Genomic DNA, 8002 nt, shown 5'->3' on the forward strand with positions numbered 1-8002 from the left:
AATCTATTTTGAAACAGAAAACGTAGGCAACATTCTGGAATCTTAAGCAACAATGATAACAACAATCATTAATGACTTCTATGTGTTCATTCAGAGAATCCAATACCTTGGCTTGAGCTTGGGATTAATTTTCTATATAAAAATAACAGCAACAGTTCCCTCATGGCTTGGTGGTTAACGAATCTGACTGGGAGCCAGGAGGTCACAGGTTCGATCCCTGGCCTTACTCGGTGGGTTGGGGATCTGGTGTTGCCATGAGCTGTGGTGTAGGTTGTAGACTCAGCTCTGATCCTGTGTTGCTGTGGCTCTGGTGTAGGTCAGCAGCAACAACAGCTCTGATTGGACCCCTAGCCTGGGAACCTCCATGTTCCACAGGTATGACCCTAGAAAAGGGCAAAAAGACAAAATAAAATAAAATAAAAAATAACAGCAGACCTTATGTAATGCAAAAATGTGAAATTTCTCATCTAGAATCATTAAGATTCATATAAAAATTGGGAAAGGACTTAAATTAGTGTGTGTAGACAGTTATCAATAAGAAATAAAGCAACTATATTGAATTTTTTTAAAAAAATTAAAAAAGAAGGCTGGATTTGAAACTCGTTTCTACCCCTGATAACTACATGACCTCAGACGAGTTTCCTCAACTTCCTCATTTGTGAAATGACAATAAAACATAGGATTATTTAAGATGATAAGAGATGAAAAAAAGTTTATAAAGTTATGTTTTTGAGTCATAGCACAACCTGTTTCAGTAGAAATTTTCTCAAGGCCACCATAACATCTTTGTTTCTCAGACAATATATCACAGGGTTAAACACTGGTGTGACAATGGTGTAAAAAAGAGAAAGAAATTTGTCCACCCCTATTGAACGACTGAAATTTGGTCTCAAATATGTCATGATGCCTGATCCAAAGAATAAAGCCACAACCATGAGATGGGAGTAACAGGCGGAAAAGGCTTTGGCTCACCCCGTGGCTGAAGGCAGATTCAAGATGCTCCCAAATAATTTTCACATATGATCCAAGAGTCAACATAAATGGAATAGTGACAACTATGACAGCAACCACATAAATAAACATCTCAATCATAAAAGTATCCCCACAGGTGAGTTTAAGGACTGGAGGTATGTCACAGAAAAAGTGATTCAACTGGTTTGAGCCACAGAAAGGGAGAGAGAAGATCTGGTAGGTAAACCCTACATGCACGAGGATTCCACTGACCCAACAGCCAGCTCCCAGTTGATTGCACAGCCTACTGTTCATGATGAGAGGGTAGAGTAATGGGTTTCAAATGGCAATATACCTGTCATAAGCCATGGGAGTCAGAAGAAAACACTCAGTTGCTCCCAACACCAGAAAGAAGTACATTTGAGTAGAACAGGCCAGAAAGGATATGTTTCTATTTTGTTTACAAAGACCTGTCAATAATCTGGGGACACTGACTGATACATAACATATTTCCAAGGATGAAAATTTCCTCAGGAAAAAATACATAGGGGTCTGGAGGGAAGGATCAATCTTGGTTATGATGATAATCAGGCTGTTTCCCATCACAATAATCACATAGATGATCAAAAACACCCCAAAAAGATATCCTTGGAGGCTGGGAACATCAGAGAAGCCAAGCAAGATGAAATCCAGCAATGTAGTCTGATTCCACTGCAAGGGATTTTGTCCCCTGGTTCCCTTCTATGAACAAAAATTTAGAATTCACTTCAATTTGATGGGTCCAGCAGAAAATGGGCCATAACAAATTACGCTTTTAAATGCACTGACACAGGGTAGATATCCATCTTTTGGGTTTGTTTTATATTTTTGTTAATGAATTCTAAACCACAATTTCAAATCAGAAATAATATGAAACCCTCTCATTTATGCCCATATTAAAGATTATGAATATGTGAATAACCCAGCACACACACACACACACACACACACACACACACACACACACACACACACAGACACACACACAAACAGTGATGCAAGAACCAATACATAAAGTAATCTATTCTCAGAAAAAGAACTGCTCTAGGCAACATGGGACATTCTCTCTTGAAAAACGTTTCTCTATCCTGATCATTTTCGTCTCCATTTGCTTAATTGTATATTTTTTGCCTACCCCCTTTTAGTCTGCAATCATTTATGTTATTCTTTCACATTCACTTTGATATTTTCCCTGAGAGCTCCATCTTGGATAATCAAAAAGCAGGGGTTATTGGTAAGACTCTGCTGCTAGGCCAAGTTCAGGCTAGCCCGACCACTCACTATCTGGGAAAGAGACTTGTAAAATAAGAAATATTTTCTTGCCTCCATTATAGAAAAATATTCCATTAAACATATCAGAGAAATATATGTAAGAAATAAAACATCCTGTGAGTCATATGTTCACTTGACACTTAGAAAACGAAATAAAATTAACAGGATTTTGTCATAATAGTTTCTCAACCCCACTAGGACCCTCAACCCTCTTACCAACCCTACTTATTCAAAATCGTAGACCTGTAATATTAATTAAATATGCGTATAGCCTTTATGGGTTAATTTTTTAAAAATAGAAAATTAAATGTATAAAAAAAAAGAATTTGATCTCAGAAATCATATACCTCACACCTGGCAAAATTCAGTATCTGTCTGTATGTTATATTTACCTTTAAATATGAATTTCTGAATATATATAAAACATGTTATACACTGAGGATGTGTTATATAGGTATATACATAATATATATTCAAAATCACTATATCTGAATTAACTATCAGAAAGCCTAGTGCTGGAGTTCCCATTGTGGCCTAGTGGGTTAAGAACCGACGTAGTCTCTCTGAGGATGCTGATTTGATCCCCGGTCTTGCTCAGTGGGTTAAGGACACACTGCCACAACCTGATGAGGTGAATGTGATGTTGCTCTCGCTGAGGCTGTGGAATAGGCTGTAGCTGCAGCTCTGATTTGACCGTTGGTCTGGGGACTTCCATATGCTGCAGGTGTGGCTACAAAAAAAATTAAAACAAATTGAAATTAAAAAAGAAAGTCTAATTCCAATTGCGATGTAGCATTAGCCTAATCATCTCCTCATAATTAAGCATTTGCAGACCAAATAAGTTCAGTCTCTTGTCCATGGTGCTGGATCCTAAAATCACTTTTTGTGGTTTCCATCCAACCTTCATTAATGCTGAACTGTGACCTTTTTCAACAGACTGCCATATATTCCTAAAGTCACATTTCTGTGAGTGATTTACATTTTCCTTAATTTCCCAAGTCTGTATTCACTTCCTACACAGTACAGCCTCCCTTTTTTCTTTTAAAGTCCTGAGTTCCTCTTCCTTTTCACAAAACCCAATCAACTGAAACAACTTAAAATTTCTTTTAGTTTCTTAGTTCTCACTAATATTAAACTCCCCCCTTCTGCGTTCATTAATTTTTCTTTAATTCACAAACTTTAATTTTTCACAGCACACTCTAATGGCAAAAGTTCCCTTCTGGCTCATCTCTGCTTATAGCTCAGAAATGTCAAAAGAAGGGACCAAGGACCTGGGGAGTTATAGATACAAATAATATCTTATTCCAACTCAGACCTATGATACTCCACTAAAGCTTATCTTGCTATATCTGTCTTTGTGTTTTCTGGTCTCTTCTCTTTTTATTTATCCTCTTTTTGCAATTTGGTAGTTCTTTTAGCACTTTATATCTTCTTACAATTTTTGAGATTTTATGTCTATTACAGTGTATGTGTGTTTTGTTTATCTTCCTCAATTATACCTTATGAAAACAAACTGGAGAATAAGGGAATTAAATATTTGGTCACTAACATGTTTGAATGTAAATCAATATTTTGCAATAATAATAATAATAATATATTATTATACAATAATAATGTATATTATTAGAGTATATTATGAATAAATACCAAGTTGGTGTTAAATACAAGGTGTATTAAATACTATGGACACTAATAATAAACAGTATGAGCTCAGTTACTGTCATCACAAAGCTTAGAGATGAGTGGTAACTTCAGACATGTGAGTCAGGTATTACCCTAAAATGTGCAGAGTCTGTGCAGAGTCTATGTCCAGTTACTGGAGAACTGGACAATGACTCAGGGCATGATATTTAATCTAAGACTTCATCAGATCTTAGAGTATCACAGAATCATTCCATTATTTTTACTTTTTAAAAAAATTTATTGGAGTATAGTTAATTTACAATATTGTATTAGTTTCAGGTGCACAGCAAAATGAATCAGTTTTACATATACACATGTCCATTCTTTCCCATATGGGTTACTACAGACTATTGAGGAGATCCCCTGTGTTGTACAGCGGATCCTTCATAATTACCTATTTTATATACAGTGCTATGTATATATTATTCCCATCCTCCTAATTTATACCTTCCCTCCCACAGTTCCCCTATGGTAACCATAAGTTTGATTTTGAAATCTGTGAGTTTGTTTCTGTTTTCTATGTAAGTTTACTTTTAATAAAACATAATGAAACATTTTCCAGGAAAAAAAATATCCTTCTCTTTTGATTCAGTTTTATATCTCTAAGACTATCCAGGTGTTGTTATGGGTGAGTAGCTTATAAGTATTTCCTGACAGGTAATTAATTGAATGTAGATTTGCCCCTAATTTCAGTAATCACATTCCATTTACCTAGATTCAAGTATTCACTGATCTTGACACTGAGCGACGTTAAATGGAAATGAGATATATTCTTATAATATATCCTTATTTAAATTATCAGAGTTTAACTTTTCTTGTTTTAAGATGTATGCAATAATAATATGTAACACAGGAAGTTGTTTTGAGGAGTAAGTAGCATAATCTATGTTAATGACTGATTTAAATAGGTGGGTAGGGTTCTACAAGGCATTCTTATAATCATCAAACTTACTGTATTTATCATCATTATGTTAACAGATGACTTCTTTTTTTTCTCTCTTTTGAAAATTTGGTCTCTTTTTCCTACCTTGGAGTAGTCTTTCCTCAATCTAGGAAAGGAAAAATGTACAGGATAGAGTTTTGTCAGGATTAATGAGTTAAAATTAGTACACTACTTTCTACTGAGTGAGTACAAATCAGCAGCTATATCAAGGTGGGAAAAAAAAAAACAACACTCTAACTTACTGGGATTTTCATCTTTATTTTTTCTCTTTCTTATCTGTGCCAGTCTCTGACAATTGTTCTTCAAACACATAAGACAAGAAGACTATGATATAGAAATGTAAGTAAAATTAAACTAAAAGTCTAATTCAAATCTTGTTTAGGATCTGAGCCTCCTAAGAGATAACCTTTGATAATTTGCCTTCCTGAAGTTGATCTATCCTCTCCATTAACAATTAACGGTAGGTGGACAGTTCTAACATGGGAACTTCAGTTCATCCTTTGGCAATTTTTCCATTTTAGCAGGAATTGGCATAGCTGTGGAGAGTAGAGAAGAATGGCTATTCGAATTTTTTAAATTGTTAACAATGTTTCAACATATTATGTGCTAACCCTGCTAATGATTTTGTGTTATCTCAATGATCGTATTCTGAGTAAAGTAGGCACTGTTATTATTTACATTTTCACAGAGAGCCAGAGGCATAGAGAGGTTAATAAACTTCTCCAGTGTCAAGGAACTAGCAAGTGACTTAAGTGATTCAAATTCAGGAAAGCAATGCTAGAACCCATATCTTTAATCAAAATCAATGTGTTTCACAGAACATTCAGTGGTAATTTTTTTTTTTTTTTTTTAGGTTTGCACCCATGGCCTATGGAGGTTCCCAGGCTAGTAGTAGAATTGGAGCTGTAGCTGCTGGCCTACACCACAGCCATAGCAATGTCAGATCCACACTGCATCTGTGACCTACACCAAGGTTCACAGCAACACCGGATCCTTAACCCGCTGAGGGAGTTCAGGGATCGAACCTGCATCCTCATGGATGCTAGTCAGATTCATTTGCTCTGAGCCATGGCGGGAACTCTGTAAATATCATTTTGAGTTTAATATTCTGAATAATAGTAATAGAACTGAGTACTATAAAACTCTTCACAACACCCAATTAAAATCACATCTATTTAATATTTCAAGTTTTGTTTTAAAAATGAATGGCATTACTGACAGTATGTATATTTCAAGTTCAGAAGATGTATTTCATAAAAGAATCTTATTGGAAGAAATTATTTTTATGTCTTTTGGCTTTTGAGTTAAAAATTTACTATAATAAAATAAGCCTGGTAATATTATAATTGTTCACCTTTTGATTTTATGGAGCAATAACCATGTGTTGGTCTTTTAGAGAAAATACGGTCTTGTGAAATACAAATGCCTAGTTTGAAGTGTTCAAGTAACAAGTTGAGCTATTCTTATTTTTTCCTTGAAATTCAGACTTGTTTTAAATGAATCAGCACATCTTAAAAAATACCCTTTTATTTATGGCAAACATCTTCTCTCCAGGACATGCTGTACTTTTAAGTTCGATAAACCATTTATCAAGTGTTAACTTAGAAAATCATCACAACTGTCTCTCATTGGATTAGTGCTGCACTGAAGTTTCTCTCTCTAAAGAATACGGCCTGAGGAGCAGGAGCCTACTGGCCACTCTCTTTACCTGCCTCCCCATCCCCTCCACCTTTGGAAAGTAAAGCAATTCCCATACTGGGAAAGGTTGTATAAGACAGTCTTAAAGTTGTATCTGTGAATGAATTCTTTAGATACTAAATTTTCAATTGTTTATAAATATTTTTTAACTTAGACTGGAACTTGGAAATTTTCTAGTGTTCATGCATGATCTAATTTTTGTATGGGTTAAGGCTCTCTGTTCATGCCATGTAAAGAAGTTATCTTTAGTTATAGGTACATACAAGAAAAAGATGAATTTGACCAAGAGTTCGTAGTACAATAAGTTTCAAGTTTTTTATTTGAATTAGGTCAGGATGGGAAAATAACTTGAGGGCTGTAAAACTAATAGGAGAGAGAAGGTAGAATGAATTTTTATCGTTGCTATGAATCTGCTAAGCTATGTAACATAATTAATTCATGCATTCAGCATTTCTATATTTATTTAATCATTCAATAAATATCTAACCATATCATATGCTCCTCTATACTTTTCAGGAGGCACAGAAAACTCTGTATCCTACAAACAGGGGGTTCTTGAAATAATAGTGTTTATGTATTTTAAAACATGATTATGCATTAATACACTACATTTGATTTTATTTGAGCTGTCTTAAGTTAAAAAGGTTTGCTATTTATCTTATCTCACAACTACCCTTTACTTAATTGTTGTTTACAGGATGTAGGATTTCTAATTTTAATAAACCAATGAAAATTATTTTTGAAAATATCAGTTTAGATTTAACAAAGCAAGTAAAACATTTTTTCTTTTTAGGGCTGCACCTATAGCATATGGAAGTTCCCAGGCTAAGGGTAGAATCAGAGCTGCAGTTGCTGGCCACAGCCACAGCCACAGCAATGCAGGATCCAAGCCACATCTCTGATCTATGCCACAGTTTGCAGCAATACCAGATCCTTAACCAACCAGTTGAGGCCAGGGATCAAACCTGCATCCTCACAGACACTGTATCAGGTTCTTAACCCACTGAGCCACAATGGAAACTCCAAAACATTATTTTTATGTATTAATGCCAGTCTGTTTCTGCACATTTTTTTCAGCAAAATAAAGGACTTTATTTATTAATAATCTCATCTTTTTTAGGGGGCTGTTTATTTGGATCTATGTGATTCTTAAATATTGGTGATTTCATTTCTTCCACTGTGTTTGCTTTATGACATTCACAGGTTTTGTAAATTAATTTCTGATCCCACTGAATCGCTGAAGAATATTGACCAGAACAACATAAAGGCATGCATTTTAAACTGAATTCATTACAAATTATTCAAAAACCCTTTAATAAGGAAGAATATCAGTTGATAACTATATTTGAGGAAGGCAGTAATATTAAATATTTCAGTGAAATAAAAGAAGATAAACATTAGAAAAACTGAAAGCAA

At 34.8% G+C, this 8002-nt stretch overlaps 1 pseudogene; it reads right to left on the reverse strand.

Moving 5' to 3' along the window:
* Positions 1-734: 734 nt before the first annotated feature.
* LOC100514090 (olfactory receptor 10AG1-like) lies at positions 735-6608 on the reverse strand (annotated as a pseudogene).
* Positions 6609-8002: the final 1394 nt, after the last annotated feature.

This window comes from Sus scrofa, chromosome 1 (genome assembly GCF_054392235.1).
Source record: "Sus scrofa isolate SSC_HxYL_T2T_F1_AM1 chromosome 1, Sscrofa_HxYL_maternal_Yorkshire_Landrace_v2.0, whole genome shotgun sequence".
NCBI classification, from domain to species: Eukaryota; Metazoa; Chordata; class Mammalia; order Artiodactyla; family Suidae; genus Sus; species Sus scrofa.